Source organism: Poecilia formosa, unplaced genomic scaffold, assembly GCF_000485575.1.
Source record: "Poecilia formosa unplaced genomic scaffold, Poecilia_formosa-5.1.2 Scaffold122, whole genome shotgun sequence".
Taxonomy (NCBI): Eukaryota; Metazoa; Chordata; class Actinopteri; order Cyprinodontiformes; family Poeciliidae; genus Poecilia; species Poecilia formosa.
The window spans coordinates 294,039-319,845 of NW_006800061.1; the positions used below are offsets into that span (position 1 = coordinate 294,039).

Sequence of the window (25,807 nt, forward strand, 5' to 3'; positions counted from 1 at the left end):
CTAGATTTGTCTTCTTGGACGGAGAGAAGTTCGGTGTGTGGCTCTCACTGACGTTGATGCAGTCTCACATTGAACACTTTCCTTCTACAAGGCCTGGCCTCGTAGGATCTCTGCCCGCTTTCCCCTCATGCCTCGTAACATTAGGATCGCGTTACGTTCTGAATCACGCCGCAGCTTCGTCTCACCGATAGTGTTTTACCAGTGTCTCTCACCCTGTGAACCCACCGTACTGTCTTATTAATTTTTTTTGCCTTTCTGAGAATTTGGTTTTGTCTGAAGGGATCAGGAAGACCATCAATGAAGGTGTATAATAGCACATCACTTATAACTAAAAAGCTACTTTGCTGTATTGCGCTTTAAATGGTTGGTTTCTTGAAGACGTAATTTAAAAAAAAATCACTGATGAATAGTAAGCATTTTGACTCAGAGATATGGTATTCAGACAGAATTATTACGACAAGCATCTCACAGGAAATAAATACAGCAATGGTAAGAATGGCCACAAGGCAGCCAGCCAGACATTGTTGAGGGCTGGAGTAAATTGTGGCGTTTATGGGTTAAGAAAACTTCTCACAGAAGGCCAGGCTGGAACATTTCTGGCTTTTGCTGCTCAGTCTGTCAGTGAAAAATGCATATACAATTTTTCTCACGTCAAAGGCAGCTCTTTTGTTTTTATTTTATTTATTTTTTTTAGTCATACTTTACCAGAACAGCGATCAATGGACTCTGTTGTCTGATACAACCCTACCGTATCATTGTCCTACAGAGTTACAAGTATGGGTAGAGGGTGGTTGTGTGTGTGAGGCTCTTTTACAACGGAATCTGACAGAACAGTGTACAGAACTGGACCGACCCATTTTGTACACTTCGGTGGAAATGAGGCATTAAATAGAGAATGCTCAGATATCCATGTTCTCATCTCTTGGAAGTGCTGATCAACAAATGTGGGAAGAAAACATCTGGGTACATTAGAGGTTTCGCCAGATACAGTACTTCTAGCCTTTTTTTAAATTATTTACATCAGAGATGTTACAAAGTGCAAAAGAGAAACATATGGATCCAAAAACGTGAGGGATCTGTTTCCTGCATGCCATCGTTTAAGACATTTTGGCCACCGTATCCGTAGGACGCCTGAGAAGCACAGACTCTTTCTGCTGGAGACACTTATTTGGCATTTCCTTCCCCTTGCAGTGACTTACAGACAGTGTTGACTTACTTTCCTGCAATTACTGTAATAGAATAAAAGAAAGAAAGAAAAAAAAAACAAGAGGCTAAATACAGAGATAAACTGCAAATTGGCCTCAGACACGAAGGCTTAAATACTATCAAATTGCATTTATCTGGACATAAAAACTGAAATCTGTTCAAACAGATATGCTGCCTTGATGTGGTTACAGCATCCCATAATGACTCTTCCATAATGACGGTAAATGAGAGCGCTAATGGTTCCTGGCCAGAAGTTGAGGGGATCACTCATTCGGTTTGTGATTCTTCCTGACTTCTGAACACAAGCAGAAGACGATGACACAATTAAAAACATTTTCAGGTGTTTTTTTTTTGTTTTTGTTTTAAAGTTATGTACAGCTTGAATCACTCATTGCTAAATAGGTGAATAGAATCAACTCATGAATCTAGTTCTTCTTCACTTCATTTGCTTTAAAAACAACTTGACTCTTCCTGACAATCTGTTGGACTCATGTCTGAAGGAACTGGAAACCAAATAACTGGACTGTTTTTAATAATAATAATTAAAAAAAAGCTGTAAGAATGTCAAATATTTGCCTTTACCTTTATCCTGGGTTTTATTTAGATTAATGCATTTACTCTCTAACAATGTCAGGGCAGGCTAAGAACTATGGCTAGGTATCACTTGTCAATGCAACATTTTTTGTAATAATATAACATAACTAACTGGGGTTAGCTAAGTTATACCTCAGTGAATCGAGCAAATGGTAGACAAAAGATTGTGATTGTTAGAGGCATCCGCTTTGGTAGAAAGAGGAGTTCAGTGTTGACTTAGGTCCTATATTGCATTTCAGATTATTGTAAAATTTTGTGATCTACACATGTCCTTCATGCCTTGCAGTTAAAGTCAACCCACCAGTATTACTCCCCTGATCCACCTTGGGAGGTAGTCGCAAACCCCATGACAAATTATAACTGCAAGGGTAATGCAAAATTGCGGGATATGTGTGTTACAGTGATAATAAACAAGGCAAAATAGCAGCAGCAGCAGCAGCAGGAGTCCACGGTGCAAACAAAGCAGAATCTGTCTGATCTGAGAAATGTGCAAAATCTGATGCAGATAAGATCAATAAGGATGGAGAAAAATGACTTTGCACTAAATGCATGACGATGCATGACGATGACGATGTCATGACGATGACGATGTCATGACGATGACGATGTCATGACGATGACTCAACTTGCAGCCTTCGTATTATAAAGATTTCGTGGAAGCATTCACCATACTTGCTCATATCAATCCTCCAATCTTATGAGAAGATTGGAAGTTGATTTAAGTATAGGTGCACGCCGTCTCCCACTTACATTCACATGTAAATTTGGGTCAGTGATGTCCTCTGTTGCAAACTCAGAGGTATACATTAACCCTGCCTTGTGACCTTAATTAGCAGGGGAAAAAACTAAATTGATAAATCGGGATTTCGTCAAAGTGAAATGATCATTTATACCCCTGCTTCAGTCACTGTTGCTTCATAGAAAATCTAAGTAATTAGGAGAAGCAGTAGCAGAAGAGTTGCAAAGTTAGCTTCATTGTGACGTAGTCTTTCTCTTTTACTTACATGAATGTAACCACACACTTTGACTTTGCTCGTTTCATTATTGTTACGTTAGGATTACGTAGCGTTGCAGTAAAGCAACATTAGTTTTGTTGAGTCGAGCAGACGCAAAATAGACCTCAACCTGCACAAAGACGCCACGCTGCTGGTCTTCTCGTGTTGATTGGGGCCATATGTGTGCTGCGGTACACAAGTCGGGATGTTTATCACCACCCAAAACAGCAGAACATAAACAGCAGCCATAAACTATGTATCAAAACTGTTACAAAAAGTGGCTGAAAATGGAAACTAATGTCAAACAATTTATAGGGCGATGTGTGGCGTGACATGCTTACAGGGGCCACTTCCATCTGTGGACTGCAAAAGTTTTATATCTATCAGACTAATATCAATTGTGGTGACGGGGTTGGAGAAGAGGGTACACCCTTGACAAATCTTGGGAGGCTGGGAGACAAACAGGACAAAACTGACTCTTACACTCCAAATGGATCCTTGGACCGGCTCACATGTTGCTACAAACTTTCTTATATCTCACTTATTTTATTTTATGTGACACAAAGTATCTTTGGATTTTGAAGTAGAGATTTTGTTCATAATTGTCTCTGGATAAAATTGTAGTGAAGCGTAAATGACACAAACTCTCACATCCTTTTTGATCTGCAAATATGCAGTGCAACGAATGGCTTTTGGAAACCCCCTGATTAGATAACAGAGTCCGTCGAGGCAGTTCAGTATTGCCAAAAATATATATATTTTTAGGAACATTTCAAAGTTAATCCCAGAAAACTTTGATTACACAAGTTTCATATAAAACTTTCAGTCTAAGCTCAAACACCATCTGGGCACTCTGGAGGTCTGAGCCAAATTTCAAGGCAACGGATCCGCGTTGGCTACTTGACCTCTAATAACGCTGGACCCACAACAAAAGCGTTTCTTCCAGTTCCCCAGCAGCTGTTAATTTCAGATAAAAACTCTCAAATCGGTTTCGACAATTCAATTACAGAAACAGCGCGAACACGATGAAGCATGACTGCACATTCATTACACAGTGCATGTGTTTCAGGGTCTCTGAGGTTTGCTGAGGTCAAACAGCCGCCCCTGTGCGACAGGCATGAAGTTAGAGTAACATCCGTGAAAACTATATTTTCCTTTCCGCACCATGCGGGCAAACTACTCCCTCGGCGTGTTGGAGTCAATGTAATACAAGCTGGTGTTTGACAAAAACCTGACGAGAGCATGTGCCTCTTAATTAACACTATCTTTAACAATCTTAACGAGTGCTGTTATTCTTACTTTGCTTTTTACATGACTGCCATTTTTCTTGGGGGGAAAAAAAAAAAAAAAAGGTAATTTAATTTCCAGCAGGGCCCCCAGCCCACAGAGTCCACTCTGCTGGAAGGGGATTCACCGGGATCTCATCTCGGGATGAAAAGACTGCAGACCTAAGCAGCCTTTTTGACGTCCTTAAAAGCTAATTGTGAAACCTGGGTCTCCCAGACGTGTGCCCCGAGGACCCTTTAAACTTTTGCTTCGTCTCAAACTGATTTAATAACGCAGCGTTTGTGCAACACAAACATCCTTGAACGTACGCCTTAATAAGTCAATGGGGATATATGCTTTGGGTTATTGTGATTTTCATTACTCCTCAACTCACTGATGGGACTCCACCACGTGTTGCGAATGAGGTAAGAAAATTACACCCATGTGGGACAGACCGTTGTGCAGCGTCTACCGAGCTGTTATATAAACGATATAAACATGTGGCTTTTCAATGATGTAAAACATCAGCTTGATAAAATAAGCTTTCCTGGCTCGCCGTGTCTGGACAAAATCTTTTTCAAAGCACAAACACTACGGGAACAAATGCTCGTCCTGTAGCAGACAGCTCCACGGGTCTTTGGCTTGACAGGCAGAGAGTGAGTTTACTTGTTACTGGCACATATCTGAGCGAACTGATCAGAGACCACTTTTATGTAACGCTCCAGCTCACGTTAAGTATCTTTAAAAAGGATCGATGTTTGTTGGCACGTTGGTCCGTTAGATAACACGGCGGGGCTGAGAGTTACCAAACAATACAGATGTTTTCAATCTGGGCTCATTTGCACAACTACCACTCAGGAGAACAGGTCGGATCAGTTGTTTTTTTTTTGTTTTTTTTAAAGGGGCGCTATAGTGTATATGTACCAAATACTATTTTACGGAACAATCAAGTAACCACGTTACTTTCGGTTGTCATAAAAGTGCGCTATATCTCAAACATAGCAAAAATAAATCTGACTTGCACAATTTGACGCCTTGAGTTTGGCCTCTGTCTCTTTAAGAAGCTCCGTTCTGCCTTCACAACAGTGTTTCTCCATGATGTGGTTTGCAACTGTTCTTAGGAGAGTCTGACGGAGAAGGAGTGCCCACAATAAGCTCAACAGATGTAAAGTCCCATCCGTTGTTTGCTAATTGCTGCTGCCACTAGTCTGCAGGAGCTGTGTGGAGGAGGTGCAGGGGAGGAGTGATCTGGTACTGAATGATAATCCGGTATATCATCGTATATTGGACAGCCTCACCTAGGAGACAAATTACTGCATTGTGCAATTAGAAACATTCTAAATTAAATTTATTGTATACTGCTGACCTTTAATTCAGAGTACGGTTAAATTCATCGCACCAACCTGCTGCTCCAGGCCGGCTCGCCCTCGATGTGCAACAGGCTGCTCCAACTGTCTCCTGGCAGCGTCTCTCTGGCTTTGCCTGATGAATCGACAAGCCAGCGATGACAGGGGTAGACTCTGTCAGATTTTCAGAATGCAGCTTGGACTACTTTTCCAGACGATGTCAGGCAGAGTTTTTACGAGAGCGAAAAGCTGCCAGGTCAGAAGCTTCAACATGCAGGGCGACGCCGATCAGTGGGCTGGATGTAAAAGAGGCTGTGACATGCAACATGCGGCACATTAGCCAGTAGCCATTTGGTAAATTGATTGCACATGGCTTATGCAATTCAGACTCTCTGGCATGCCCCACCCAGTTCTTCATCTGTCATCTTCTTGGAAAAATCTGTTTTGTCAGGTCATTGCAAGTACTTACGTAAAACACAATCAGTCATCGCCGAGGACAGAACCGACGTCGACTCGTCCAACCTCTAAATCCTGCACCTAGTCAGGCATTTGGTGCATGAAACAAACTTTATAAAGTATCGATTGCTTTTAGGTGGGACTCTGGAATAAGCTGAAAGGTTCAGATGATGCTTGTTTTTGGACGGCGCACTGAAGAAAAGCCAGATGGTCCTTCTACCCTGCAGCCCAAACAGGCAGCTGTTGTTAGTTTCTTGTCGGAAATGTACGCTTTAAAACAGAGAAACAGCTCTGAGTTTGGCCTGTATTAAATGAAGTACAGCTCAGATGACGCAAACGGTTTCTTCTGCCTTTCTTTTATCGCGGAGTTGCACTTGAGGCTGCACATCCAAGTGTGTTTACTGAAAATGGTTCTCGGGAGCGTTTGTGTGTCTAAGGGATGATTTTGCAAACACAGATGCGTATTTACAAACAGATGCATACAAAAAATGAATCTTCTGGTTTGTGTCAAGACAGAATTTGTAATTATTTTTCCAACTTGGGAAAATAATTTCTTTTTTAATGTATTATTTAGTTGGTGTTTCTTTTGGGGTTGAGTACCTATTTGGGGACATTCCACTTAAAGTCATAAGTCAGGTCCTTTAGGGGGTGGAAGGGAGGAAACTTATTGGTCAGTCACAACACCCGCATCCAACATGGACACCTAGCATGTACTGTAAGTGTTAGAAGTATCTGCATCAGACTGAACCTTTTACCTTGTTTCTATTTCAGTATGTTTGTTCCACATAGTGAAGATGTCATTTTTAGTTTATAATATTTTGGTGAGTTTCAATGAAATATTGAACACACCGAACACATTTTGCTGGTTTTCGAACTAGCATCTAGAACGTTGTTAAGTTCTCAGTGTGACATCATTTTCCGATGCAAATTCTTAGTCTTGAACAAACAGAAGGCAGCATCCTGGTGGAACTTTAGAAAGGATCTGTCCTTCGGTAGCAGACAGATGGTACTTTCTTGAACTTTGGTAGAATTTACCAGGGTCTTTCACAGAACTTATGAACGTTTACTGGAACTATCCAAGTAGCTATTTTTGTCTCGTACTGGTACCTTCTGAAACTTGGATGATTGTATTGTGCTGTCTGTGGCATGACTGTCTGGTACTTACTTTTACTTACGTTTTTCACTCTATTTATATTTGTGCCGTTTTTATTGTTGCTTTTTTTTGTGTGTGTGTGTGTGTGTGTGTTGCTTAGATAAAATAATTTCCCTGATCCATAAAGTAATCTTAAACTTGATAATACTTGGTTACAGAAGCAGCTCAAATTTTTCATGTGTGACAAATTTACACACTGGGCGTTAGCATGCAACGCAGACGTTAGCATCTGCTTCGTACATAAAAAAAACAAACAATGTCAGAAACCACTGTTATTGAACCCTTCAAATTAAGAGTCTTTTTTTATGCTTATGAATTGACTGATGCTCCTTAAGCACTGTATGTGCTGGCCTTTAGTTTCTCTAAAATATTGTAAAGTCTAGCCCAAATCCGGGTCTCAATGTCACATATCGTCTCTTCTTGATTTTAAATTTTGAGAAAGACTCGTTAGCATTATGTTTCTGTCATAATTAGCTAAAATAAGGACCAAATCATCCATTTGCCTCATTTTTCCTAGGCGCAGTTTGATGCAATGTATGTTTTGTCTTCTATTTTTTTTTTTTAAATAGTTACTCCACTGCTATGTTAGTGATTTTACAGTTGAACCTCCCTCCGAACTGCATCAGGCTTAGTTGGGAAACTCCCCAGAAATATTTGCACTTAAAAATATCAAATCCCACCGAGGAGACTTTAGAGCATCCGCCCACTAACAAAAGAGTCGCAAATATTTTGACAATGCACAAGTTTAATGAAGCTGGACTATCCCATTACCGGTGGCATGAAAGCTCTATACATCCTGTGTGTAAAACAATTGTGACGCCTCAGGCTACGCAGATATTACTTCGGGGGAAAAAAAAATAAAGAGAGCAAGGGAGACCTTCAACATGTGGCTAATACAGCCTCCCGTCTCCAGAGACTGCCGTCTGCAGTCGGGGTTGGGGGTTTTAAACAGCAGCCTTCGCAGCCTGCAGCGTGAGAGTTTAAGGTGATTTTCTAGATCATGACAAACAAAATGTCTTCATTAAACTTTTGGTCCTTTCCAGTTCGATTTGATGTAAATCTGTTTGGCATTATTGCTGCTCCTCCCAACGGTTACTCGCATTTGAGATAGAGGTCGAATAATCAGAGCCACATTCCGGCTGCGGGGCGGGAGGTTTCAGGGATGTCCAACAGAGACGTACGAGGTCCAGGTAGCGATAATAATGTCACAGCAGAGCAGACAAATCCAGATAAATGTAGTAATAAGTAGGGCTTTAATAATAAACAATGCATAGCTGTGTGTCAGTCTCAAGGGAAATTATTTGAAAGATCGAAAGGTGGGGTTTTTTTTTAAGGTGATGTTTCTCCTTTGTTTATTCAAGTCGTGCAATTTAAAATGTAACAGATGAAGTGCAACAATAATAAGGGAAAAAAAGAGAAATTGAGCACACAGTGGCCACATTAGGAGGAAAAACACAGTGATTACTTATCTAATGCGATCGTTCTCATTGCCACTTATCGTAACAAATGGCACATCCAGTTATTAGATTTATGAGACAATCACTTTTTCATGAGAGACTCGATTGGTTTGGATTGCTTTCAATCAAGTCATCGTTTGAAGAATGCTTTTTCTATCTACTCGTTTGACATCTGCTTTAATAATAAATAAATAGATAAATAAATAAATAAAAATTGGTGATCAAAAACAAACAAACATAGAAAACTGTAAAGTAAATCCGTAAAGAGGATAAGTGATTCTAGGGAGTTTTGTGCCATTTTAGCAAAAGAAAACAGATTGCATCTGGTTTTAATGTGTTTGCTGTGAGCATTGAGTACTACAAACTGCTCGGGGGCATTATCCAATTCTTGTTTCCTAAACTGCTTTAAATCATTGCAGTTTTACGCATTAAACATTTAGTTTCTTGAGCAAAAAGACAGCGCTTAAAAAAAAAAAAAAAAACCCGGGGAGAGCGATTGCGTCCCATCTTTCCAACAGCTGTGGGGTCAAAACTATAAAAGAGCACATAAAACACATGGGCTAGAGTACATGAGGGTCCTGGTTCTTTGATGCTTTTGTGTTGTTTTTTTTTTTTTCTTTTTATCTTCTGTAAAAGCAAACGTAGAGTCTCAGACGGCAGGGTGTTTATCGGACATGAAGAAGGCTCAGATCGGCTGAGAGGACGTTCTGTATGTTCTCCTGGTACTTTACTGTGCTTCAGTGTTTTTCTTTGCTCTTCGCTCTCATCTCGAATCCTTTTCTTTCACGGCCACAGCCCAGGAAGATCCCCAGCGAGCTCCGGTTGCTCGGGATCATTGCGCTGGCCACAACAAAGAGAAAACGTCCCACGTTTGTAAATGGGCTCCTGCCAGTTGGACAGGTTTCCTCAAACAAACGCTGCGGCAGGGGGAAAGCATGTCGGCTCTTTTAACCCCCCTCCCCTCCCTCGCAACCAAAAATTGACATAAGAGAGAGAAAGAAAAAAAAATTGGGATCCACATCAATTTTTGTGAATTTTCACAGTTTTATCCATTCCCCCCGCCCCACTTCAACTCTTATGCGAGTCATTTACGTTTTAATTGCAAAACTGCATAAAATATTTTCTATATTTTTGGCACGTATTGGTTGATTTATCAAAACATTGGCTTGCGTCCTTTTCCAAATACTTCCCTGAGATTTTGTGTTATGAGAATCAGCACGTTTGTTTCTTTCAAAATCAAACATATGTTTGAGATCGAGCTTTGCCGTGAGACCGAATCATTCAGACCTCGAAAAGAATAAAATAAAAAAAAAAGTAATCTGTTTACTTTGGCTTTGGTTTATTTCTTGCCACCAATAAATATACACGCAATGAATCATTATTATATAAAACAGGCATTGGAAAAACATCTGTGGGCGATAGAACCATTTTTTTTAATCACCTTTTTAATGCTGGACTTGGTAACCACCGTAGTAGTCGAGGTTGGTGTTGTTTGTGGAAGGAGTAGCATAATTAAAGGGCAGAGGGGAGGGTAGGACCTCTGTGTCACCGACCAGACAATCACACTCAGTCACGAGACATTCCCGTTGCAACATCTTCACATAACCAGCCGGGGTTTGACTCGTCCCTGCACAACCCCAAAGCTCCACTTGTCTACTGAAGGAAAAACCCCCAGATCGTCACGGGGCCTCCTACAACACATTTCCAGTGGGATCTCCTCGTCGTTTCGTGCGGATTGCCTCGATGGCCTTTTCGCTTCAGAAAATAAAACTTTTGTACGTCTCTCGGCGAGTTTCAAAGACGTTTTCTATTCTTTTCGCCCTTCTCTGACAGTCGTGTAGTAGATGTGGCTCGGTATGTAAAGGCCTTCGTCTGGATCGACAATCAGTTATATAGCATGAAGTAATATGCTGTTATTGCCTTTGATAAATGTATGTGTTGTAATGTAACCAGATTCTTCTAAGCTATCTGGTGCTTGAAAACATCTCATCTGTAGAGTTGAAGCTCGTCCCATACACTTTTCAGTCTCGTGACACAAAACAAAATCCTCTACCGAGTTTGTTTTGCCCCAAACTTTTAGCCAAATATTGAGCGGTGAGCGTTTGATGGATTCATCTGCAGGACCATAATAACATTTGGTTGACATTGAGAGTGGTCTATTGACCAACATATGTGGAATTACAGAAAAATATATCTTGTGGTTGTTTTTTTTTTCTTACTCTGTTACATTGCCACGCTGTGCCCTCAACAACGATCAAAGCAAGCCAGTCATGCTGCAGGACCTTGTACATATTTCTGCAGGCACCATATATTTTGCTGCAAACTTGTCGTGGATTCTTTCCTCAGTAGTTCTCTACTATTGCAACGTTCGCAACATCTCCTGTGCGAATCCGGATCTCGCACAGGAGATGTTGAGGCTCTGTTCGACAAGCCAACATGCTCCCCGTTGTGTCTTAGGCGTCTGAATTCTTTCAAGAGGCAGAATGTATAGCTGGAGCCATAAATCAGACATCTATAAGTTGTCAGCAGCTGCACCACATATTGACTTCCCCTCTGAACGAATCATGTAGTTTCATGTGAAGAAATGTTCAAATGTCTTAATGTGTTCCAGAAAAACAAAGATTAGAGAACAAAATTTAAAAAAAAAGAAAGAAAGAAAGAAAAATGAAAAGCAGACTTGGGCACGGAAAACAGGATTTTTCCCTCTTTTCTCTTACGCTAATCATCTCGCCCTGCTTTCGATTTATCTGATGTTCCACCAAGTGCATTTGCTCCACCGCTAATACGTAAGTATTTTTCACGCAGTCTGGTAACATAAAGTACTACTGGGACATGTTTTTCCTCTCCCAGAAGTTTCTCAATATTTCTCAGACTTTACATTCAAAAGGTGTGACTTGTGTGTAGTAAGAAGTAGTCTGCGTTTTACAGATGGAAAAAGTTCTCTGTGTTAAAAAAAAAAGAAGTAAAATAATAACAGATGATGTTGTTTACTTTGGGTTTCCGAGGGATTATCTAATGAATTTAAAACACGCTTTGGGATATTGGTTATGAGAATTTCTGGTTATGCCCAAATTCGAATTTTTTATCTTGCGTCATATTTAGCATCTGATAAAGATGACTTGTGATGATCAGTTGCTAAGCATTTCCAAGAGCTCTATTTTTCCCTCTGTGGTCTAACAGTCATGAGTTTATTGAACTTCCTCGGCCTGCATTGCCATTTTAATATTTTGAGAAAGCATCTGAATTTTGGGCCTTGTCATAGAAGATCCCAGAGAAGCATGCCTGTGTTTTGCTGTGTTTTGTTGTCTTAAAGTCCTTCTGAACCCATCATTTAATTTTGCCTATTTCCTAACATTCTACCTTACTAAGACCAGGTTTTGGCTCTGAGAAGGCCGACACAGTCCTAACAAGGAAAGTTATTAGAACTGAAGATGTCCTAAATAGGCAACACAATTAAGTAAGCACACACACAGACACACACACTGCAGCCTTATTTACTTATTATGGCTATTGTTAGTCAAAGCTGACAAACTGTAGTCAGATATCTTATAGGATTGACCTCAATGACTTCCCCCACACTTTAGCACTGCACAGATAAATATATAAGTTTATCACTCGACGTAAAAAAGTAAAACACTACAGACTCTACTGGGAAATGCTTATCACCCCATTTCATCAGAGGCAATATCAGCTGTATTGTCGGAGACCAAATAACGACACAAACACCCCGTTTTTATCATAGTTTGAGGGGAATTATCACATTTCCAAAACATGGAGTGCAGAATGTGCAAAAATGTCAAAGTGGGAAATAACGCGAGGGCTTGAAAGTGTGTGTTGGGTTCTGTAATCTCAATCAGTGATGCCTTTACTCCAGTAATCTATAAATATGAATTTGGGACACTGAAGGGGTATGAGAGGTCCTTGAGCTACCGCTTGTTGCTTAAAGATCCACCAGAGTTTTCATTGAATTCAAGGTTCAGACACGCAGTTTTACAGGCAATGTCACGGTAAAAACCCAAACCATGGCATCTGGTACAAACCTATAGCCTATTTTTGTGGTGTTCTCTTTTAAATGTCCTTATTTAAAAGCAACGGAAAGAATTAAACATATAACTTTGCTTCCACCTGATGACAAAGCAGCACTCGGAGGGGGAAAAAGCAGGCTCTCTTCCCTGACTCCTCTCGGTCCTGTTTGCCAGTGCTGGAATTTGACTAGAGAGTTGGCCTTGTGTTTGACTGCCCGGTACTTAGAGCGCACCAGTGAATGGAAGGTGGAAGGACTTCAAATTTGCCTCTTTTCACCATCCAATCTTTTGTTGCATTATGTTACTCTGCTTGACTGAATGTCTCCTCATTAAGCTTGATGCATAAAGACTGGGGAAGCTCTTGACTGAACGCAGCTCACTGTATGACTTTTTACCAGGGCAAGGCAAACTAAAGACACACATGCACAGACACACACACCCACACACTGAGGTTTTACAATCTCATTCATAAGATAAGATGTATTGGACGCAGTGTTAAAAATACAACAAAAAGGGGTACAGATAAGAGAGAGAGAAAGAAAAAGCCAGATTCAAGTTGTTTTCATGAATGACCCTTGGAAAAGGAGCTCTTAGAGACGAAGGTTATGCTACCCAGCATGGACTCTACATAAATGTAGAGATTTCTCAGACTGGAAGAAAAAAAAAACTATACAATGTTCCTTTTCTATAATTGCATTGAAAAAGTGCAATCAGCAAATCCTTTGTTAATTATGTGAGATGTTAGTTAGCTTAATATTGGAGCAAGGTCGACCTATAGGCTGAGAAAAAGGTGTCCCTGAACCCGACAGATAACTGCGACTGTTTTATTATTTTATCTTCAAGGTCTCGGAGTCTGACTGGAAGCCGGATCACATTGGAGGTGGGGTGGCGGTGAAACCATGTGAGCAGATCAAACCTTCACCTCATGATCACCACTGCCCCCTGCTGGGCTCCACCTGTCTACAAAAACAAACATGCTATACAGTGGATCCCATTTGCACAATCATGGAAAAAACAGAGACTAACGAGGGTGAAGTAAAGGGCGCTGGGTGACAAAGTCAAAGTTAGCTGACAGTTCACAAATAAGGAGTGCAAGTGTCAGTAATGCCAAAAAAAACAAAAAAACTAACAAAAAAAAAAAACAAATCCAGCTTTTAAAAATGCTGCCGTTCTGTTTGCGTTTGCAGGTTTATAAAGACTTTGAGCAACAGTGCATAAACCTTCTGACTTCTCATAGAAATGCACCGCATTGCTAGGCCGTGTGACGCAGGCATGTTTGCTGATAAGAACGACAACAACACATTAAAATGTCTGATTTCTCAACTGAGTTTGACCTGAATTTCTCCCCCTTCGCAAAGAATGAAAATTTGGCACATGCTGACACCAGACCCAGATAGGAATGGGTGTGATGAAATGAGACGTGGCGAAATAGCAAGGAAACTTTCCAGACCAGACTTTGCTTAGTAATGTTCTGCAAACTCTTGACAAGGAATTGTCAATAGCTCACTTGTGGACTGGTTGACAAAGTATAGAGAGAGACTTTGGAAGGGTTACAATCAGCCTTGAGCTTCAAGGTTTCTTTGAAAGACCGCAGGGTTAAGAGCCAATATGTGAACTGTGTTTCATACACCTTGACTTTGTAAGAAAAAAGAAAAAAAATTGTCAAACTACAGCCAAAAACTTTGATGTAGTATGTTGACTGACTAACAAAATGCAACGCATAATAAGAGACAAAGCCAAGTGTGCTAGCTCTGTGGAGGTGTGTCTCTATTTTTTTTTTTTTTACAATTGCTCTTTTCAAAGTAGAACAATAACATGCAGACTGGATTGAGAAACTGTAAATATCAGTTGTCAAGTCTTGTGACAGATTCTTGATTAAATTTAGGTCTGGACTTTGGGCAAATTGTTTCACTAGCAGCTGTAGCTGTATGATTTTAAGTTATTCTCCCAGTCAAAGAAAAAAAAAAAACAGCTGTTTTGTGCTATATTTAGTTTTGCCAGTAGGCCAGAAAGTTTAGATTTGGTTTCGTCTGACCACAGTACATTCTTTCTGTTTGCGATGCAGTGCCCCCTCGGTGGTCAGTAGGAAACCGAAAAAGAGGCGTTCTATAGTTTTGGTTAAACTTGTCACTACACTACGAAGGCCTTTATTTGTGCAGGTCCCTGCATCCGAGTTGTAAATCTTTACAGCTCACCCAGAGTTGCCATGAACCTCTTGGGTGGGTCTCTGATTAATGCTCTCGTAACTCAAACTGTCAGTTTTACGTTGACGCCCATGTGCTAGTACATTTGCAATTGAATTAAACCCTTTCTAATTTTAGATGATCATGTCCAAAGTGTAAAATATTGTTTTTATAACCCAACCCTTATTTAAAGCTCACCACAGCTTTATTCCCGGCCTGTCTGCTGTGTTCCTTGGTCTTCATAATTCTGTTTCTTCACTAATATTCTCTAACAAACCTCTGAGGCCTTCATCGACCAGTTAGACTTATACGGGGAATTAATTAAATACAAGTGGACTCTATTTATTATTTGAAAAGGTATCTGAAGCAGGTTTATTGAACAGGATTGTCTGTGGTGGTATTACATTAACCATGTACAATTCTCCTCCTACATCACTGTCAGATGCCATTTTTGTGTTGGTCTGTCATGTAAAATCCCAATAAAATACACACAGTGTTGTGGTTGTAACACGGCGAAATGTGGAAAAGTGCAATAGTTGTGAATATTTCAAGGCACTGCCGACACCTTTCGATTGAACTCCTTCCAAGCAACATAAAAAATTGGATCGCTCCCACAGCTCTGATCAGTTCAGCCTCCAGATATAGCTAGCAAACCATTCCAGCTGATGACTCATTCAAATGCTGTCTTGTTTTTTTTTTTTGAGGAGGAGGAGGCGGGCATCCCTTGGCACAAGCAGCCCTCTGTTGTCGGTGCCATGATATTCTGCTAGCAGAGATAGGAAAGTATGAATGTTTCCTGTTTTTGTGCAACTTCAAAAGTGCAAAGTAGAAGGAATAATCAATGAGCTGTGGGGATTTCATCCACAATGTTCAGTTCGTATGTCTGGCAGGGAGAGTGAAAGCTTGCTGTGCACATAGTTTCAAATCTGATCTATTTTTTTAATCACCATAGATAATAAAACCAGAGCTGTTTGTTTTTCCTGCATTGTGAAATGATTTATTTCTACACCAAGATGGCATTTGAATATTTGCCAGCGGATAATTTTGCTATCAGATCCTACAGTTTTTGGCACTTAGCATTGTTTTTTTTGTTTTTTTTTCTGGTTTGACAGCTTGCTGCTTGTGTAAAATACACTCTTTCACAATGCAAATTCTTCCCATTGAAAGATGATCCAGAAGGATACCTAGTGTGTCAAGACCTCATACAGAGGTAGCCTGAAGCAATGGTGCATGATGGGTTGGGAACATGACCAAGCTCAGTAGTTAATACAGAAAACATAAAATACATCAGTTATTTAATGCTTTGACAGAAAGAATAAAGCTAATGCTTTGCATCTGTCAGGGAGAGTGTCAAATTTCTTTTTCTTGTTAGTTCGATATGCATTGTGCAAACGTTTGTATTCGGCTCTCCTGAGTTTAAAAGAAACACTTTTCCCCCATTTTTCTGATGCAAGTCTTTGGAGTGTGTCTCCACAGCTGAGACAGAAATGTATATCCTTGTTTGATTTTTTTAAAAGGTTTTGTTGGCTCTAGTGACCTTTATTTGAAAGTAGACCAACAGGAAAGAGGGTAATGAGGGAAGGGGAAAGAAATGTGGCAAATGTCGCCAGGCTGGGAATCGAACCTGGGACCACCACCACAAGGACTAAAGCTTTCATATGTGGGTCGTGCTTTGCCCCTGCATTACCACAGCACCCTTTGGTTTGATTAATAGCCCTAGCTCAGTTGTGCTGAATGGACATCGTACGTCTTGCAGACGTTCTTAATTAGATTCAGGTTTGAGGTTTGACTGGACCATTTATGAATATGCTTTGATCAAAACCATTATATTTTCTATGTCTGCATTTCACTGCCCTGTGGAGGTGTAGCGAGATCTTGTTCTAGCCTGTTGAGGTCAGCGTGGCTTTGGATGATGAAGTTGCAATAGAAGATGCCCCTACTACTTTCAGAACAATTGTTTGACAAATTCTGGGTTCTCTGTAGGAACGATAAATGGTAAAAAAAAAGTGACAAAACAGGTACAAGCAATCTTTAAGCACTTGCAAGTTGCTTAGATGCTGAAAGAGGCATAAAGCATCACAACTGGGAAATGGGAAATGTTGAAGCAATGCCCAACAGTCAATCTTTTTCTGATCATTAAAGTTTCCCTGAACATAATGTCAAAATGTCATCCCGTCTTGTTCTCGTGAACTCGGCATTGTGTCTCATCTCGTCTTGTGAGTTTTAGGTATGTTACACCTTCAAGAATCCCATTAATTCTGACCAGGATTTCCTCACAGCCACGTTTTACCATGTTGATTGTGGGATTGTTTGTTCAATGTTAGTTCTCGGTCTGCACAACCTGACGGTGTAGGTTAAGGACAATGTCCTAATGGGGTTTCACTTCTGTAACGTGCTTCCCAGAGCTTTCGCTGTCTTCTTTGCTGGTTAGAGAGACTTTATAAAGTTAGATACTGTTTCCAGATGGCATGATTCAGAACAGGTCTAAACAGTTTAAGTAAATCCATTCATGTTTCAGGGCTGCAGGGTGTGTCTGGGAATGAGAAACATTGACACCGAACAGGAGGAAAATGTTCTTATTCCAGCATAACTTAGACGAAAGCAGTAGCTCCTGTAATGGCAGTAGCGAGCTCATAAATCAGATGGCCACCTGTCGACAGTCTTTTTTACTAAAATCAACTGTGGACAACTGGAAACCATCTGGTCTGTGTCAGAATGCCGTTACAGGTGCCATAGCAACACGCACAAGGAAGAAGTAAAAGAGCCATGGTGGGAAACCGATCTGGGCAGCGCAGGACTAATCATCACAGCATGAAGGACTCCTGCTTCCAATTAAAAAGATCCTTCAAAGACCCAATGAATCACTCGTTTATGTGGTGTGTCTGTCTTTGTTTGCGTGTCGCCAGGTTCTCGCTCCTACAGGTGAAGCAGATTCTCACATTTTAAACAGATGGAGACACAAATTTTAGGTCAGAGCTTGTTTTTTTTTTGTTGTTTTTTTGTTTTTTTCCCACTCTGTGCACTTGACACTGATCATGATGGAAATCCAGTTGGTCCTTTCATCTTTCTGCTCTTACTTTCACCTCAGCGCTGGTGCACATTAAAGGGGCGACCTGTTATAATCATAGGTGAAGAAAACACAACTCACTAAAACTTTATGAGGTGCTCTGAACTCAAAAATTGCCAGAATGCGATGCGATAATGGAAAGTGCATTTGAATGGCTGAAAACTTTGCTTTTGGGTGGATTTTGTTTTGTATGTAATGAGTCAAAATGTATGATTAGCCTGCTAACACCTGAGGCAGACAGTTGCAAGGAGGCATGTGATCTTGCGTGTGTGTGTGTGTGTGTGTGTGTGTGTGTCCTTTTGCGTAAAGCTTGGTATGTGTGTGAGAGAAAGCGGATTGAAGCCAGCATTCTCAGTGGGCTAAGAAGAGGAAAAACAGGGATAAGAGCCTCTTCAAAGAGCAATGAATTTGTTTAAGAAGCCGGTGTGTTTTAGCAAGTCAACCAGAATAGGTAAGAGGAAGATTGTGTGTGAGAAGACTGGGTGGATGGAGGGCGGTGATGGGGTGATCTTGTTGAAACTCGGACAGAAAAACATGCTTCTCACTTAGAAAAAAAAAAAAAGGGGGGGGGTTTTACCTAACATTAGACAAAAGTGTCCATCCGGACCTTGATCCCCACTCTGCGGTCCCTGGATTCCTGTTTCCACTTGTCTTGCTTTGACACGTTTCTTTCTTCTTGTCTCATTTTACAGCATCTGGGGGCCTTTGACCAGACTCATTCCCCTCGAAATAGGCTAATTGTGTTCAGTTGACTTCCTTGGATGCAACAAGGCCTTATGAGTTAATCACCCAGGAAAGCCTCTTAGTGACAGCTATGCCTTAATTGCATACCAGACTGTGCACATCAATTTGGATGCGGCACATCCAGATTCCGTCTGCATGAGAATGAAAGTTTGAGTCGAGAACTTTTTGGTAGTAGAGGACAAGTCTAGAACTGAAGTAAGAGTCTGCGTGGAGTTTTTAATTAGATCCAATTTACAGTGATTACGCTGATAATTAGTTCTGTTTGTACAGAAGATGCAGTATCCTGAGACAATCATATACTCTCGTAATAGATATTTTTTCTGCGCTCTGTTGTAGAACTGACCGATTTGAAACAAAACCAAGCTCAAAAATGGACGTTCACCGACTGTTTGAGATTCAAATGAAACTCAGTAAATGCAAGATGTCTGATTCCGCCTCATCTGCTGATGTATGATTTGACCACAAGGGAAATCTTTCTTTCGTTCCTCAACATTTTAAACACTCATTGGAAACATAAGTTCCACCAGCTTGCCAATGGAAAAAAAAAAAAAACATAAAGCTGTTAGTTTAAGGTTTAATTAAACAGAACTGGTTTTGTGTCTCATCCAAAACTAAAAGGATGGCACAGGGATCAGTGTGACAATAAAAGGGGAATGATACTGGGTGGACTGAACTTTTTTTTTTTTTTCCTTTTAGGCAATGTGACCGACGTACCCACTCATTTTCTCCGTACTCTCATCTCGCCTGCTCGCTCCATGCTGGGCCGTAGCCGTTTATCCAGGAGAGCAGGGGTGAAAACACTAACCTTTTCCGCACAGCTATAACTCCACACCATGACACCGAACCAACATTGCTTCAGGGTCCCTCAGTGCTCTCTGTGAAAATGTCAGACGCTCTTTTCATCTGGGAGAAATCCTATCTGATTTACTCTACTCCCTTTTCCTCGGCCAAGGCGTCTGTTTGTACAGGACCATATTTCATTTGAATATCAAAGCCAGTAAGGAGGTGGCCAGACACTTTAAATGACATTTTTTTTATTTTTTCCATGGGGGGTTCTCTCCAGGAATGCGACTGCTTAGTGTCCTGGACTGATCAGGAATCTGATCAGTCCTACAAAGCAGTCTTTGTGGTACCAAGGGGACCATGATCTCTATTTACCCATTCGCTGCTCCATGGATGAAATGAACATAGATGTCCATTTGCATCCCAGGGTGCAACTTTTTAAGCTTCACAGCCTATATGGTACTTAAAAAAAAAAAAAATGCTCACATTTTTGCATCTGAAACCAATGAACCCTGATGGTGAACATGTTTCCAACATACTTCTCCTCACCATGCAGCACACAGCAACAGGCAGATCAGGATCATGCGATGCATCTGCCAGAACAGTATCTGGTTTCAAATCTGCTCAACAGTTTTTTTCTTTCTTTTTTTAGCAAATTAAAGCTTTGTTGTCCTGATGGAATGTGTTTTTCACAAAACTTCAACAAACAAAGAAGTTAAATAAAATTTGGCTTCATATAAGAGACGCCAGAGTGTTTCACCGCGCAAGTTGGCAGCTGCTCAAAACTGCACCCGCTAAAAGTGAAGGAAGAGGAAGCAATTTGAAAACCTATTTATCTCTAAACATGTCCTGGATCAAAAGCATTAACGCAAGGACAAAGCCAAGTGAAAGTATTGCCAATGGATTGCAAAACAATAAAGTGTCACTCCTAAAGTAGCAGGAAGCATTACGGTAAACACAACAAGAAAGAAACGCCTATACTTGCAGAATGCCTTGTTAAAAAACGTTCATCTTTTGCAGATATTCCCATATTACAACCAAACACCAGTCATAACTCGAAAAATCGACACAGATGTGCAGAACTGTCATCTGAAGGAACATTTGAAAAATGTGGCTTGGTTGGATTTCTATCCAGTCATTCTTGTATCAATACTTAGAGTAACTTATTGCTCTGCAGATCTAGAGCCCAAAATCTGTTGTCCGTTCCTCTTCACAAAATATTTTAAGCCCAGTTAGATGGAGAGCTCTAGCAAAACATTCATTTTTAAATCGCGACAGATTCTCAATTGGATTTAGATCAGAACTTGGTGACGTTTGTCACCGTCTCACTGAAAAGTAAAAATCTGCCCCAGCTTAAAGTCTTTTGCAGACTCCAACAGGTTTCCTTCCAGTATTGCCCTTTATTTAGCTCTGTCTACTACTACATCACCTCTGACTAGCTTCCTTTTCAGATTTTTACTTTTTTAGAAATATTGGCATGTATTGAAACCATTAATCCTTTCTCTCAGTGTAACAATTAAACACTCCTTTATGTCGAATTATCTCAAAAAAATCCTTAAAATTTGTGGTTGTAATTTGACAACAGCAACAACAACAAAAAAAAACTAATTGGAAAAGCTCCAAAGATAATAAACACTTGGGTGAAGCACTGCACTAGGTAAAGTAAATATTAAAGATGTTTGCACATACATGCCTAAATTACTGTTAAATTCCTTTAAATTTTATCTTAACTGAAAAAATGAGCCCAACCCCCAGCAGCTACTCTTTTATCTTTCTTCTTTATTCCCTTGAGATGCAACACTGAATGAATAATAATGTCTCGTGGATGCTTGAGTGAAAACGGGCGCAGTTAGTGCATTAGGTTAGAGATAATAGCCACAAGTCTTTACAAGCCAACAGCATTAACCCTATAAAGGATCAAAACTTGTTTGTACATCTACTGAAAATCAAAGGTGAACAGACAAACAGCTGTGACAACGGAAGAGTCATTTGACCCAGGATTGAATGCTGATTGCACCATTCCCAGTGAAGACAAAAGATAAGACTTTTGTGGGCGTTAGTGGTTTGTTTGTCCAGCGTGAACAGGGGCTTAGCAGACGACTAAGCAAAATGCCACAAAGCTTTTAGAGGTTTTAGTGAGAAACAATGAGTTATTCTGGTTCCCAAGAGCTCAAGAGATGCAAAAAAAAAAAAAAAAACTAAACTGTGTACAACTTATTCCCGATAAGACTGTGTCCAAATACACTTGACAAGAATGATCCAAATGTTGGACTGCTTATGAAAAAATAGATTACACATTTTTCTTGTGGTAAGGATCTGCCCTCTGAGGGAGCTGACTCACTCATCTCAGGCTTAGATAAACTTTAAAAACTAATCCTTCTAGCTATTTACTTGGAAAGGTGTAACTTTGATCTGAAAATGCATCACACCCAACTTAACAGCTGCCAACCATGGAGCTACTGGGATTTCCTGGCTGCCTTATTCAGGGATCAATCTAAAATTTAGAAGCCCAGTGCAGTCCGAGAGTATTTTAGTTTTTTTTTTTTTTTTTTTTTTTACCAATTTCATGGATTTAAACATTGTTGCAACAATTTCAGTCAAAGTGAAAGTAATCAGAGACATTAAGCATTTATTTTTCTGCAGCTGTGGATTTTATGTGAACGACGGCCACATTGCATTTAAAAACTGTGATTGGTGAGACGTCTCCAGCCTTCCGAGTCATAGTTCTATTTTAAGAATGTGTTCCTGTTGATTTTTTGCAACCTGGAGCTTGGATTATATCTAAGTCTTTGAATAATAATTAAAACAGCTCAGTAGAGTTTTTGCTCGTGGTTTAATGCAAATTACATCCAAAACATTAGTAGTAGTAGGAGTTTATCTGTTAATATTGATGACGTCTAAGAAAGATGATATGACTCTCTGTTGGAAACTGATTTAAATCTACTGACTTTCACAGAAGCAGACTTTTTGTTCTTTATCTCTAGTCCATTGCATTTAAAATAATGTATTTTTACAAAACAAAGACTCTTAGCTTTGCACTTGCTTGGGAACAAAGATTCCCAGAGTGATTTTAAAAAAGCAGTAGTGTCCATTTGTGTAATAACGACAGAAGCGCTAGCTAGATACATAGTTGTGTAATGTCACAACTATCTGAAATAACGAAAATATAAGGTTGTCAGCAATAAATCCTCGGAAACTGGTACAAAAACACTTCTTTTTATGCTTGCAGGAATTGCAAATCAAGATGATAGCTGTAAGAAAATCAAGTTTGCTAGCAGAGTTAGAGCTCTGGCCTACGGTAGATTTTTTTTGTCTGAACAGTGCAGACATATGTGGATCGTTCTTTTTTCTGCAGTGGTTTCTGCGATCTTATGTTTAACCATCCCAAATGTGTCCAGGCTGCATTCACATCTGCACCCAGTTCTGGATACCATCAAAGATGTACGATAGTGCTTTTAGTTGGCTGAGGTTATGAAAGATCTATTTTGGAAAATCTCAAACTGTGGGTTGTTTACATCCATACTACGGCTCCTTCTTACTCTGTTTGTTTGTCACAAGTAACAGCCACCGACGTTTCATGAAACGAAAGGTTTCCCACAGTGTGCATTGCTCTGACAACGTTGCGTGCTAGCCGGCATCCATCAGTTTTTGTAATAACACCAGCTGAACCAGACTTCACATTAAATTATTGCAGCTTGGCACTTCCAGTGGTCAAACCTCCACAGGGTACCTTAGTTTCAAAAGGGCTTCAACCATGTTCTGAAAGCACTGTCATTTATTTCAAGAAAGACCTTTACTTGCACGCAGATGTGCAGCTGCAGGCCAGCTTTGGATTCCTTAAAGCCCTCCTTTATGCATAAAGATAAAGACGCGAGATAGACTCAGAAACATAGCAAACAAAGGCATTTCAACTGGATAATGGCATAGTGTTCTCGTGATTACACTGTCAAACATCAGAAACCTTATCTGCCACTTTATCTGTGCTTTGAGAGTTTACCTGTATCTTGAAGTTTCTGCACTGAAGGCCTGGCATGTTCTGACAATGGTCCTGTAGGTTCTCCTAAACGCTTTCATCTGATGAGCAGGGTACGCGAAGAAGAATCGCTCTGCTACTGAGGAAAAGCAACACAAGGATGAGGAGCACACTGCTAATTAGAGTGAAACTGAAAAAGGAAATGCTTTGCCTGAAATAATTTGCACAAGAGGTATCTGAATCTAGGTGCTACCTTCACTCAATAAACGCCATGATAGATTTCATGTAGCTCCTTGTTCCTTTTTTATTCCGTGTCAAATTTTGCGAATAAAAACTTGAACCGAATTAAATATCCGTTGGAATGTTTTGTCTGTGCTGGGAAATTTGACTTTCCAAGTCTTAAATTCAATATGGCTGCATTGCCTGACACTGAACTCGGGGTTGGCTGGGTAACTCTCACTTTCAGGTGTTCGTGTTTTGTTTTTGTTTTTTTGTTTTTTTTTCCAGTTTGGAACTTGGAAAGTCAAACTTCCCAGTACAAATGAAACATTCCAATAGGCATTTATTGGACTTTTATTGGGAAAATTATAAAAGCTGCAGAAGTAAATTGCCTGATATGTTAATATTAAACCAATCACGCACACAGAACTGCACAATCTCTATATGTGAGGGTGTTTCTTCATGCCTTCAGTGTGTGTTACTAGAAGCAGTTAGCCTGGTCACTCTGCACAACAATGTTGCTTCTGTTCAGTTTGACCTGGACGTTGTAGCTCAGTTCCCCCATACTGAAAGCATTCTGTTTGCTAGTTGGAAAACCAGAAGGTATTTGAGTGCTAGATGCCACAATATGCACAAAAAACAAAAATATTTTTCATTAATTTGTTTCCTTAATTTCTAATGGAACATGTTCAGTCACAGTACTCTGTGTGCTGTTGGTTTAATGAGGTGTAAACCATCAAAAGTGCCAATAAACCAATTGTACCTGCAACTTTTACAATTCATTTTCGCTGAAGTCTAATTGGATCCTTAACTCGAAGGTCTTTACAGACGTTCAACTTTCAGAGGCAGAATTCTTACATTGAATGCATCATGAGTTCCATTTTCTAAGACAAATTGCATACATCATAAATCATAAAAAATTTAAGGTGTCTTAATATTTTATTTAAACATGATTCCCTCCTTTGGGACCATTTGATACTCTCCTTCCCGCTCTTCCCATTTTTCTGATTGTTTACTGTGAAAAGAGGCCACTAGTGCCACAAACTCTTTCAAATAAATATATGAATAATATTTATTTTGGGGGGCTAGAGGGTTCAGTCACAATGAAATAAAGATTTTTTTTTTTTTACATTATACATAACACAATGTTTTCTATATCTTGACTTCCCATCATCTTAACTTTTTCAGAAGCTGAATATGCATATGGTAGTGTTTTCACATAAAGATAATTTTTGTGTAATATGAGCAGAAAACTTTCAAAATTTGTTTTCCTTAAAAGTTTACTTAAATGTTTTTGATAAATTCTATACTTGCAAAAACAAATCACTTAATTCTGAAAAGAAATACTTATAGGAATGTAATAGAACAATATACAATTTAATTTGTGAAAAATATACTGAAATAGTGCAGAGAAGAAAAAAAACAGGTACATTTCTGAAAAGAACTGTAGATATTAAAAATGCCACTGGACACACACTGCAATAGGAAAGACAAAAAGCTTCAGATAAAAAGTCTCAGAAAATAATATTTGATCATGTTTTAATGATCTAACTTTAAAAATATACTCTAATTACCTATTTTGGGCTCACTCCAGGTGAGCTTCTATTTCTGATAGTAAAGAAATAAGCTCACCTGATCTAACTGTGTTAACTGATCCTATAGATATGCAGTTATTCAGTAATAAATTGTATTTTTTATATAAATAAATGGAAAAGAATTGCAGATTTTCTCCAATCAAATTATCTAGGTTTTACTTATGTATGTCAGAAGGTACAACCAACCTATAATCTTAAATGATCTACATAAATGTCCACTGTCAATTTAATACTTTGAATCAACATTTTTTTAAAACACAGTTTTAGGTTGTCTACATAAGTCTTTTGTAAATCCAATGCTCTTCCGTAATGGATAACATCTTTATTATCATTTCACTACGCTTAAAACGCTCAAACTGTTTAGGCACTATGTAACCATGATGAAAACAGAGCAATACCCATAATGCACCACGCGATGGGGTTTACGATTTATTCACGGTAAAGTTCGTAGAACGATTTACTAGAGAGTTCAGTGGTGATATTGGTATCCGTTAATATTATTTTTAACCCTCCTGTAGTTTGTTGGAGTTCTAATTCAATTTTTTTTTTTTTTTTTATTATCGTCGACTGTTTGTCACCATCACTGTGAATTGTATGTCTGAGTATAAAGGCCTGTGGAGCCCTAAAGATATTACACTTATGTTTGTCTTCAAATTGTATAAATCTTTCGCCTTTTACGAAAAACTTCTGTGGAGAGGAACAACATGAGTTTCCCCTAATTTTTAATACCCTGTCTATATTAGAC

The 25,807-nt window shown here is 39.6% G+C and overlaps 1 long non-coding RNA gene across 1 annotated transcript; it reads left to right on the forward strand.

Annotated features, from left to right (window-relative positions):
• Window positions 1-4,202: 4,202 nt before the first annotated feature.
• LOC107837189 (uncharacterized) lies at window positions 4,203-20,015 on the forward strand. The gene is made up of 2 exons (XR_001663191.1): window positions 4,203-4,486; window positions 19,189-20,015. It is a non-coding gene; the product is annotated as an uncharacterized LOC107837189 (long non-coding RNA).
• The last annotated feature ends 5,792 nt before the right edge of the window (window positions 20,016-25,807 follow it).